The 12,636-nt window shown below is 37.3% G+C and overlaps 1 protein-coding gene across 4 annotated transcripts in view; it reads right to left on the bottom strand.

The window, feature by feature from the left end:
• The window catches only part of TMEM108 (transmembrane protein 108), a 365,980-nt gene that overhangs the window by 323,353 nt on the left and 29,991 nt on the right, over positions 1-12,636 (bottom strand). The window lies entirely within an intron of this gene.

The following is a 12,636-nucleotide window of genomic DNA, read 5'->3' as shown; positions in this document are numbered from 1 at the left end:
AGTGGTGCCACCTTTAGGGTTAGAAGTCATTCAAGGTCTCTCACAATCTGGGAACAGGTTTCCCTCTCTCTAAATTCATCCCTCTGTTTTATGCAGAGGTCTATACCATGCTGCTTTGCTTAGAATGCCTTCCCTTTTTTCTGCTGTTTAACTGCTACTTACCCATGCTTCCAGGTCCATACTGAACCTGGCCACTGCTCCAAGCTTTCCAGGGTTGCTCCCCTCCACAGTGATTTCTCCCTTTTCTCAATCTCTAAAGCCTATCTTCTTCATACAGCAAGCCTGGCATTTAGTGCTATCAATTTTCTTATGTGCTTCACCATCCCAAATGATTGTGAATGACTTCTGGAGAGTAAGGACTTCACCTTGCATCCTCACAGACAACACAGGCACCTCTTATGTTTATAATTTTGTGATTCTATGAACATGCTGCCTGTTCTTCAATTCATTCTTCAGATATCAGCAAAAGCCATCCTAAAAGCTCAGCGAGGTCATGTCACCCTCCTCTGGCCTCCTCCGTTTCAAACCCTTTACCAGTTTTCTACTGCACTAAAGTGGGAATCTACACTCCTTACCCTGCCTAGAAGGTTCTACATGTTCTGGCTTACTGTTAATCTCCAAGCTCCTCTCTTAGCACAATATTCACCAAAGCAGCATCTGCCTTCCAGCCATATATGCCGCCTTTTTTTTTCTTTTCAGGGTCACACCCACAGCATATGGAGGTTCCCAGGCCAGGGGTCCAGCTGGAGCTGGAGCTGACTGCCTACGCCAGAACCACAGCAACACCAGATCCGAGCCGCGTCTGTGACCTACACCACAGCTCACGGCAACACTGGATCCCCAACCCACTGTACGAGGCCAGGGATCAAACCTGCAACCTCATGGTTCCTAGTCGGATTTGTTTCCACTGAGCCACGATGGGAACTCCAGCCTTCTTACAATTCATAAGCATGCTGGGTTTTATCCTGCCTCAAGTTTCTTGTACATGCTGTTCTCTCTTTCTTGGCCTGAAATGTTGTATCCTCCCCTTCCTCCAACCTGCCCCCACAACATACACATACACACACACACACACACACACACACACGATACAGTTGATCCTTGAACAACACAGGTTTGAACTGCATGGGTCCACTCATATGCAGATTTTTTCAATAATAAATACTATGGTACTACACAGTTCTTGGTCTGTTGAATCCATGGGTACAGAGTGCTGACCATAAGGTATATGCAGATTAACCCCTGTGCTCTTCAAAGGGTCAACAATAGTCTTATCCCCCAGCTAATCTCTTCCTATCCATTATATCTCAGCTAAATTCACCTGTATGAGAGGCCATCTCTGCCCACACCACCTGAAGTGCATTTCCCATAGTACTCTCCATCTCAGCATGTGATGCTTCCTGCACAGCATCTTTTAATTTGTTTATAGTCTCACCCTAACCCTAACAAGGCCCTCACCCTAACAGGACATATAAGGATTCTAAGAGCAGAGCACATATCTTGACACAGACTAGATGCAGTGCCAAGTAATTGTTGATTTATATATTAATAGAGAAAACCATAACTGAAGACATTATGTTCAAATCCTTCATCTAAGCAGATGGTAGCATATAAACATTAGTAGTTCAGAGAGCTCAAGCAGGTGAGATACTAAAGTGTTGGTGGATAGCATAAAGGAAAACTTCAGGAACTAAAGGGAAGTTGTTAAAAACGTCTCTTGGATCCAATGAGCAGGAAATTCACCTCTGGTGTCAGGCTTCTGGCCAGTAGTACCTTTATATAGAATACATCAATCACCTACCAGATGGGCAAATATTAAAAAGTCAGACAATACCAAGTATTATCAGAATATGGAGGCCAAGAGATCCCATTACACTGGATGGAGTATGAAATGGTATAACCACTTTGGAAAACAATTTGGCATTGTCTAGGGAAGCTGAATGTGCACAATCCCTATGACAAAAATTTGATAGTTATAGAGCCAGGGCAAGTCTCAGATATGTGTACCTATGTAAGACATACACAAGGGAGACATGAACCTGGAGGCACAAATGGGAGCATTGAGAGCACTGTGATTCATAAGGGAATAAAGAGTGCACGCTCACACGATGGAAAGTGAAGGAAGCATGGTACAAACTTCAACATGGAGGAATCTCAACGCTGAGCACAAGACCAGAGTTACAGAAAAACAGTGGTTTCTTTTTTTTTTTTTTTTTTACTTTGTAGGTAAATAATGTAAAAACTGTAAGGAATAACTGCAAAGTTTAAGATATTGATTACATCTAGTAAGGGGGAAGGAGGGGACTGCAGTTGGAAAAGAGCACGCTGGGGCTTCAAAGGAAGCAGTAATGTGCTATTTTTCAGCTCTGCAGAGGTATACAGGCAGTACATGTCTTACTTTACATGTACATTATAAGTACTCTAAACTGACTCTTTTTAAACAATTAAAAAATGCCAAACTACAGGAAAAGTAAATGGTTTGTTCTTATAGTAAGGATACTGTGCAATGGAGTAAAGATCCCTGCAAAATGCTGGCTATAAAGCCCAAGGCCATGTGTGTGTCCTCTCAAAAGCCAGAATATCATCAGTCCTATAAACAACAATTTTCTTAGCTTTCTATTTTTTTATTACCCTACCTTTCTTTTTCTTTCTTCTTTCACATTCACTCTTAAAATTTAGCTTGTTATATTTTACGCATCTTTGTAAAGCCTTGTAAATCCTTTACAAAGCAAGATGTGGTATGAAATAAATGAGACATACGTTGAAGTAATATGGTAATACAGAACAGTTTGAAGGGATCATCCTGTAACCAGGCACACAAAACACTAAAGGGGCTTGTTCCAGATGGAAACAGGAATAAAGTTGGTGGTTATCCCAATATAATACCAATTAAATTTCAAGTTCCAGGGAAGTCCTTACTTCACAGAAAAGATGAGTGAGTATAAGTAAATCAATGAAAATCAAGTGAGGAATATCATGCTTGGGCTGCCAAACATGATAAGGCAACTGGGGTATAAGTACATGCGAAAAAATATGATCATGATAAAAACTCACAGAAACCACACTAATGAAGTAAAAATTAAGTTATTCATAGCTGTTATGGTTGTTTAAAATACTTACACTTAACTCAGAGAATATATTAACCCACAACAGAAGAACCTTCAGAAGAGTATATTTCCTGTTTACAGACCCCCAAATTGCCAAGCATTAATTACCCTACGATTATATTGAAAAACTCAGATGTGTGATTCCACCCACTTTAAGCCTTCGAAGTGGCTAAACTATGTAGAAACAGACACATGCTGGTATTTCAATTTTCATTTCCTAGAATACTACATACAAATATTCATAACCACATGAATGCCATATGGAAAAAAAACCCTTTCATTTAAAAAATTGGCCCAGTTATGAGTAAACAACTTGCCAGAAATAAGATCAAGGAGTTATTAATTAAATACATCAGAGAAGCTCTTTTGTAAAAAAATGAAAATAAAATTTATTCATGTGTTTCATTCTTAAACTTAAGCATAGTTGATTTATATTATTTTAGTATTATGTGTGCAGCACAGTGATTAAATATTTTATAGCTTATATTCCACTTAAGGTTATTACAAAATAATGGTTATATTTCCCTGTGTTCTACAATACATCCTTGTTGATTACCTATTTTATACATAGCAGTTTGTGTCCCTTAATCCCATACCACTATTTTTCCCTTCCCACTTCCTTCTCCCCACTGGCAACCACTACTTTGTTTGCTATATCTATGGGGTTTTTGCTTAGTTATATCCATTCATTTGCTTTATTTTTTAGATTCCAACATGTAAGTAATAAGATTTGACTTTCTCTGTCTGACTTACCTCACTAAGCTAAATAACCTCTAGATCCATCCATATTGCTTAAAATGGTAGAATTCCATTCATTTATGGCTGAGTAATATTTCATTTTGTGTGTGGGGGGTGTATCATATCTTTACTCCTTAACCTTTTGATGGACATTTAGGTTGCTTCCACATCTTGGCAATTATAAATAGTGCTGCTATGAACACTGGAGTGCATGTATCTTTTGGAATGACTTTTTGTATGGAAATGTTGGATTATATGGTATATTTATGTTTAGTTTTCTTTCACAGAACCTCTATAGTGATTTCCATAGTGGCCACACAAAATTACATATCCATCAAAAGTTCCCTTCTCTCCAAATCCATTCCGACATTTGTTATTTGGAGACTTTGTGATGATAGCCATCTGATTGGTGTGCATTATGTCTGATTTGCATTTCTCTAATGATTAGAGATGCTGACCATCTTTTCATGTGCTTTATAGCAATCCATATTTCTTCTTTGGAAAAAGAAGTCTATTCAAATCTTCTACTTTTTGACTTTTTGATATTGAGTTGTATGAGCTGCTTACATATTTTACATATTAATCCCTTATCATTTGCAAGTATTTTCTCCCATTCAGTGGGTAGTCTTTTCATCTAGTCCATGGGTTCCTTTGATGTGCAAAAGCTTTTAAGTTTAATTAAGTCCCATTTGTTTATTTTTTGCTTTTATTTTTTTGCCTGAGGAGACAGATCCCCAAAAATATTGCTATGATTTATGTCAAAGAGTGTTTTGCTTATGTTCTCTTCTAGGAGTTTCACGGTTTCAGATCTTTCATTGAATACTTTAATCCATTTTGAGTTTATTATTGTGTATGGTGTGAGGAAATGTTCTAATCTCATTCTTTCATATGTAGTTGTTGTTTTCCCAGCACCATTTATTGAAGAGACTGTCTTTTCTCCTTTGCATATTCTTGGCTCCTTTGTCATAGATTAACTGACAAAAGTACAGGGGTTTATTTCTTTGCTTTCTATTCTGTTCCACTGATCTGTGTATCTGTTTTTTTTTTCTTTTTATTTTTTTCCCACTGTACAGCATGGGGACCAAGTTACTCTTACATGTATACATTTTTTCCCAGCCTTTGTTCTGTTGAAATATAAGTACCTAGACATAGTTCTCGATGCTACTCAGCAGGATCTCCATGTAAATCCATTCCAAGTTGTATCTGATAACCCCAAGTTCCCGATCCCTCCCACTCCCTCCCTCTCCCATCGGGCAGCCACAAGTCTATTCTCCAAGTCCATGATTTTTGTGCCAGTACCATGCTGTCTTGATTACTATAGCTTTGTAGTATAGTCAGATGTCAGGGAGCATGACACCTCCAGCTTTGTTCTTTTACTGAAGGTTGATTTGGCAATTTGTGACCTTTTTTGGTTCTACGTAAGTTTTAGGATTTTTTGTTGTAGTTCTGTGGAAAAATGGCATGGTGTTTTGATAGGAACTGCATTACAGTTGTAGATTGCTTTTGATAGCCTGGATATTTAAACACTATTCATTCTTCCAATCCAAGAACACAGTGTATCTTCCCATTTCTTTGAATCATTTTCAGACTCCTTCATGAGTGTGGTATAGTTTTCAGAGTATAGGTCTTTTACTTCCTTGGTTAAGTTTATTCCTAGGTATTTTATTATTTGATACAATTTTAAACCAGAGTGTTTTTTAAATTTTCTCTTTATGATATTTCAATATTGGTGTAAGAAAACTCAACATATTTCTGTATATTAATCTTGTATCCTGCTAACTTGCCAAATTCACTTATTAGTTCTAATAATTTCTGTGTGGAAACTTTAGGGTTCTCTATACAGACCTTGGGTTCTCTTTATATATATTATGTCATCTGCAAACAGTGACAGTTTTACTTCTTCTGTTCCAATATGAATGACATTTCTTTTTCTTGTCTGGACTTCCAATACTATATTAAATAGAAGTTACAAGAGTGGGCATCCTTGTCTTGTTCCTGAATTTAGAGGAAAGACTTTCAGCTTTCCACCACTGAGTATAATATTAGCTATTAGTTTGTCATAAATGGCCTTTATTATATTGAGAGATATTCCTTACATAACAACATTGATGAGGATTTTTATCATGAATGGAAGGTGAATTCTGTCAAATTCTTTGTCTGCATCCATTGAGATGATCATGTGATTTTTATTCTTTCTTTTGTTAAAGTGGTGTATCACGCTGTGTGATTTTTTTCATTTTTTAAAGTTTTATTGAAGTATAGTTGATTTACAATGTTGTGACAATTTCCACTGTACAACAAAGTGATCCAGTCATACATGTACACACATTCATTCTCTTTCAGATTCCTTTCCTACACTGATTGATTTTTGGATACTGAACCGTCCTTGCACCCACAGAATAACTCCCACTTGATCATGGCGTATGATCCTTTTACATATTGTTGGATTTTGTTTGCTAATATTTAACTGAGCATTTTTGCATCTATATTCATCAGAGATATTAGCCTGCAACTTTTTGTATTGTGTCTTTTTCGGTTTTGGTATCATAGTACTGGTGGACTCAGAGAATGAATTTGGGTTGTTCTGTCTCCTTAAGTTTTTTGGAATACTTTTGGGAAGGATAAGTATTAGTTCTTCACATTGGTAAATATTCTGGTAAAATTCTCCTGTGAATCCATCCAATCCTGGACTTTTGTTTGCTGGAAGGTCTTTAATTACTGATTCAATGTCAGTACTGGCAATAGGTCTGTTCATATTGTTTATTTCTTCCTGATTCAGTCTTCACAAAGTTGTGTGTTTCTAGAAATTTGTCTGTTTCTTCAAGGTTGTCCAATTTGTTGGCATATAATTGTTCATAGTATTATTTCATGATTTTTCATATCTCTGTGGTATTGGTTATTCCTCCTCTTTCATTATTTTTTTATTTGGATCATCTCTTTTTTCTTCTTGATGATCCTGACTGAAGGTTTATCAATTTTGTTTATCTTTTCAAAAAACCAAATCTTGGTTTCATTGATCTTTTCTATTTGTTTTCTTTTAGTCTCTATTTATTCCTCTTTGACCTTTATTATTTCCTTAATTCTGCTGACTTTGGGCTTTATTTGCGCTTATTTTTATAATTTTGCTAGATAGGCAGGTTAGCTTGTTTGAGATCCTTCTTGTTTCTTGAGGTAGACTTTCACAGCTATAAAGTTCCCTCTTAGATCTGCTTTTGCTGCATCCCATAGACTTTTGAAATGATGCATTTCCATTTTAATTTGTCTTGAGGTATTTTCTGATTTTCCTTTTGATTTCTTCATTGAGATACTTATTTTTTTAGTAACATGTTTTTTGGTCTCCACATGTTTGTGCTTTTCCTATTTTTCTTGAATTTGTTTCATACCACTGAAATTGAAAAAAATTCTTGATATATTTCCTATACTCTTAAATTTGCTGAAACTTGTTTTGTGGCCTAGTGTGTTATCTATCCTGCAGAACATTCCATGTGTGCTTGAGAAGAATGTGTATTCTCCCTTTTTTTTGGATGGAATGTTTGGAAGATATCTATTAAGTCCAACTGGTCTACTGTGTCATTTAGAACATCTGCTGCCTTGTTGATTTCCTGTCCGGATGATATGTCCATTACTGGGGTGTTAAAGACTTCTACAATTATTGTATTATTATCAATTTATCCATGTATGTTTGTTAATATTCACTTTATATATTTATGCAACTATATTGGGTTATATATGTTAATGAATGCAATATCTTCTTCTTGATTGATCCCTTTATCATTATATAATTCCCTTATCTTTTGTTATAGGCTTTGGGGTTTTTTTTTGGTTTTTTGGTTTTTTGTCTTTTTAGGGCTGCACCCATGGCATATGGAGGTTCCCAGGCTAGGGGTTAAATCAGAGCTGTAGCTGCCAGCCTACGCCAGAGCCACAGCAACATAGTATCCGAACTGCACCTGAACCTACACCACAGCTCACAGCAATGCCAGATCCCTAACCCACTAAGCGAGGCCAGGGATTGAACCTGTGTCCTCCTGGAAGCTCGCTGGGTTCATTAACCACTGATCCATGATGGGAACTCCAAGGTTTTGTTTTAAAGTATATTTCATTTGATATGAGTATGGCTACCTCCACTTACCTGTCACTTCCCTTTGCATGAATTAGCTTTTTCCATCCCCTCACTTACAGTCTGCATGGCTTAGCTCTGAAGGAAATCTCTTGTAAGCAGCACATAGATGGGTCTTGTATTTTTTATCCAATCAGCCACTCCATGTATTTTGATTGGGGCATTTAGTCTACTGACATTTAAAGTAATTATTGATACCTATGTAATTATTGACATTTTATTACTTATTTTCCAGTTATTTTGTAGTTCTTCTGTGTGCTTTTCTTCTTCCTTTAGTTTCTTCCCTTATGGTTTGATGGTTTTCATTAGTGGTATGCTTGTTTCCCTTTCTCTCTAGTTTTTGTGTATCTATTATAGGTTTTTGATTTGTGGTTACCACGGCATTCACATACATTCACCTAAAACTACATCTTGTTTAAAACTGGTAGTCATTTAAGTTTAAACACATTCTAAAAGATTTACATTTTTTGCTCCCCTCCACCAACATTTTGTTTTTGATGTCATAGTTCCCATCCTCATGTTTATCACGTCACTGTTTATTATAATTACAGCTGCTTTCAGAATTTTTTGTCTTTTAACCCCTGTAATAGATAATTTAAGTGGTTGATCTCAGTCTTTACTACATATTTGCCTTTATATGTAGAATTTTTTTCCTTTCCTATAGGTCCTCACTTCTTTTTATAGCCTTTTCTCTCTCACCTAGACTGTTTAACATTTTTTAAGGTAGGTTTATTATTGACGAACTTTAGTTTTTGCTTGTCTGACATGTTCTTTCTCTCACCTTCAATTTAAATGATAATCTTACTGGGTAGAGTATCCTAGATTTCAGCTTTTCCCCTTTCAGCACTTTGACTATATCATATCACTTCTGGCTTGCAAAGTTTCTGCCGAAAAATCAGCTGATAGTCTTATGGAGGTTCCCTTATACATGACTTTTTTTCTACTGGTGCCTTTAGAATTCTGTCTTACTTTTGCCATTTTCATTATATGTCTTGGTATGCATCTGCTTGGGTTCATCCTATTTGGGATTCTCTGTGCTTCCTGATCCTGTACATCTGTATCCTCCTCCATGTTTGGGAAGTTTCAGCCATAATTTCATTAAATACATTTTCAACCCCCTATTCTCTCCTCCTTCTGTGACCCCATGATGCAAATGCTTGTAAGCTTCATTGAACCCAGAGATCCCTTAAACTGTTCTCCTTTAAAAATTTTTTTTTTTTTTTTGCTCTTCCAATCAGGTGATTTCCATCATTCTATCTTCCAGATTTTTTATGCATTCCCCTCTATCATCTAGTTTGCTACTGATTCTTTCTAGTATGTTTTATGTTTCAGTTACTGTGTTCTTCAGTTCTGACTGGTTCTTTTTTATATTTTCTACTTCCTTATTAAAATTCTCACCACATTCATCTATTCTTTTCCCTAATTCAGTTAATATTATTAATGCTTTGAATTCTTTATCTGGTAAATTGATCATTTCTGATTCATTATCTGTTTTTTCAGGGGCTTTCTCTTGCTCTTTTGATTGAGACATTCCTCTATCTTCTCATTTTGCTTAACTTCCTCTGTCTCTACAAAGTGAGATGAAACAGTTACCTATTGAGGTCTTGAAGGGATGAACTTATTCAGGAGCATCCTTATACAGACTGCATGTGCCCAGTAGCTTTGGTGGGATCTGATGTGATCACACGTCACATCTTTTGCATGTTGTGTTAGCAGCTATCACTTAGGTGAGAGGAGGGACTGGACAAAGAAAGGCTAGGGCCTGAACCAGGTGTGAGTCAGGGCTTCCCATCTGCTAAATGGCCATCACTGCCTTATCAGGGCAGGGGCTGGGGCAGATCCTAAGTTGCTGGTAGAAGCCCTGAGGGTTGGGTTTGAACTGGCTCTCTTCCCTTTAAGTGTGAGCTCTCCTACCACCCAGCAACATCACCATTGTCCCAGCAATACTGCTGGAGCAAGAAGGGCCCAAATAAGCTCTTAGCATGTGACAATTCTTGGCATATGATGAGGTACAGGCTGTGGAAGTCTAGCCACAGACAGAGTTCAAGGCTCCTTCTGATTCACTGTCTATGCCAAGTGCCAGTAATAGCTGTCCCTATCCTGCTCAGATGCTGCTTTGAGTCTGAGCCACTCATCTCTGTATCTGACAGCCAAGCTCTTTTCTTGACCAGGAAAGCTGTCACTCCATTGTGTAGCTATGACACAAAATAAGTGGTTCTGAACCACTTACTTGGATCAGGCTGAGGCATACACCTGGACAACTGTACAAAACCAGCAACCACCCATGCTAGTTGGTTGGTCTCTCCGCTGCCTTAAGAGCAAGAAACTGGGTGTGCACCCCTCAAGAGAGGAGTCCAGGCTTCCAACAGCCCTCCTGTTAAGTCTTGCCAACCCTCCAACCAGTCAAGTGAGTTTTGTCTTCTCTGTGTCAGACCTCAGGACTGGGGTGCCCAATATGTGGCTCAAATGGCTTACTCCACAAGGGGGATCTCTGCCCTTATGATCTCCCTTTTCCTTTGAATCTCCTCCCTGAGACACAAATCCTGATCTGATAACTTCTCTTCCTGTCTTACCAAATTCCATGTGGATCTTTCTTACAACTTCAGTTGTACAGGAATCTTTCTGCCAGTTTCCAGTTAGCTTTCAGGAAGTGTTGTTCCATGTATAGATATATTTTTTATATGTTTGTGGGGAGAGGTGAGTTCCACATTCTCCTATCCAACCTTGATCCCCTCCTGCATCACAGAAGCTCTTAATTAAAGGAATATGACCCTATGAGGTCCTTTCATTTTTTTCAGAAATAACAATTTCTAGAGTATGAAAAAATTGGGATTCTTCTATACAAATTAGAGCTTAAAAATTTCAAAACTAGGTCAGAGGCAGAGAGATTAGGTTTAAGCTACCATGACAAGATGCCACATTTCCCTTCCTGGGCTGTCTGATTTTGATTTCCTAAGACATAGTTTCCTAAATCTGGTTGTTTCCTCTGCAAGGCAAAAGACTGAAATGGGGGGGCAGAATACAACTTTATTTACAGTAAACTTATTGTGCATGCCTAGCTGGGGAATGCAATAATCTGGCTAATTGAAAATTATGTTAGCTAAGAGTCAGGATGTCTCTCTCTCTCTCTCTCTCTCTCTCTCTCTCTCTCTGTGTGTGTGTGTGTATATATATACACACACACATATATCCTAGTATCTCCTATGTCAGTGAAAGTCTGTGTGTGTGTCTGCGTGTGTGCGTGTATGTGTGTATATTTGTACGTTTCCCTACAAAGTACTAGCACCCAAAGAATTAGAAAATATAAAGTACTAAATAATACACTGACCATAATTTATTGAATAAATATACATTGAATACATTTACATTCATTCAAGTACCACTTCATTGCGGCTTTGGAATCTAGGCATCTCAAAGGGTGAAATCATTTCTCCAAAGTCACTATGTAAGATATAATAAGCCTGGTCCTTCTTTTTAAAAGTTTACAGCCTCACAGAGATATGATTTAACTTTGCTATCTCAGGACTTTCAGAATCTTGCAGGGGCTGAACTACGATCATGACCATACTGCAGACTGAGGAAATTTAATGCAAAGCTGGAAAAAATGCCGGTAAATCAACTTTGGTTGTGTTTATTATTTATGTACCTTGTAAGTGAGCTATAGGATAGATTTCTTTGTAAGGAAGGGGTACCTTTAAAACCATGATTCCATCATTATCTTCCCATCTCGGAAACCGCTACCATATGCTATAATTTTCCATAAGAAAGATGGATTTCCTCCTCTGACTAAAATTTATATTCACATTTGTTGAAATTATTATTTCATTTCCCTTTATTTTGAAAATTATTATCATTTCTTAGAAGTCCTCCTCAAAGTATATCTTTAGAAGTAAAATGTTAATACCACTTGAATGTCTCATCAAGTGTCTTTTCTGTGTGATATCCTTATAAAGGTAGCAGGACTCCAGAAAGGTGACTTAGAATTAAAATTAGGTCCTTTTGTTAGAATGGATAAGCAATGAGGTCCTGCAGTATAGCACAGGGAACTATATTCAGTCTCTTGGGATATACCATTATATATCCCAAGTGCCTGGGTCACTTTGCTGTACAGCAGAAATTGGCACAACATTGTAAATAAATTACACTTTAATTTTTAAAAATGTAAGAGAAAAGAATTGGGTCCTTTCAGCAAACTTCTCTTGGATCTCTTCATATGAGTGTATTTAGGACTCACCAGACTATGACATAGAGTTGATTCTCTATGACACTAGCATCTGTCCACAGGGAGACAGAATTTATCAAGGAGTTCATTTTGAATTTTAAAACCAGTACTCACAAAGAGTTAAACACAAATTAATTTATCCAAAATAGATCACTTAAAGGTCAGTTCACGAGTTTGGTTTTTTGGTTTGTACTGTGGAATTCTTTTTGGATTGCCCAGAAGACAGAACCGATGCCCCGAGATTGGCAGAAGTGATCCCTGGTTTTAAACCAAATGCCTTCATACAGACAGCATCTGATTGTGAAGAGCCTAGTAGGGCATATTGCAATACTCTGCCCTCAGACCAGCATACATTACAGTTTTCATCCGTCTAGACACAAGCAGTACAAAGAGGATAAATGGAAAGGAAAGAAAAAAGAAATTGAGGGCTCTTTATCAGGCACCAAGTA

This window comes from Sus scrofa, chromosome 13, assembly GCF_054392235.1.
Source record: "Sus scrofa isolate SSC_HxYL_T2T_F1_AM1 chromosome 13, Sscrofa_HxYL_maternal_Yorkshire_Landrace_v2.0, whole genome shotgun sequence".
NCBI classification, from domain to species: domain Eukaryota; kingdom Metazoa; phylum Chordata; class Mammalia; order Artiodactyla; family Suidae; genus Sus; species Sus scrofa.
Note: the sequence above shows the minus strand (reverse complement) of the source record. Positions and strands in the feature narration are given on the sequence as shown.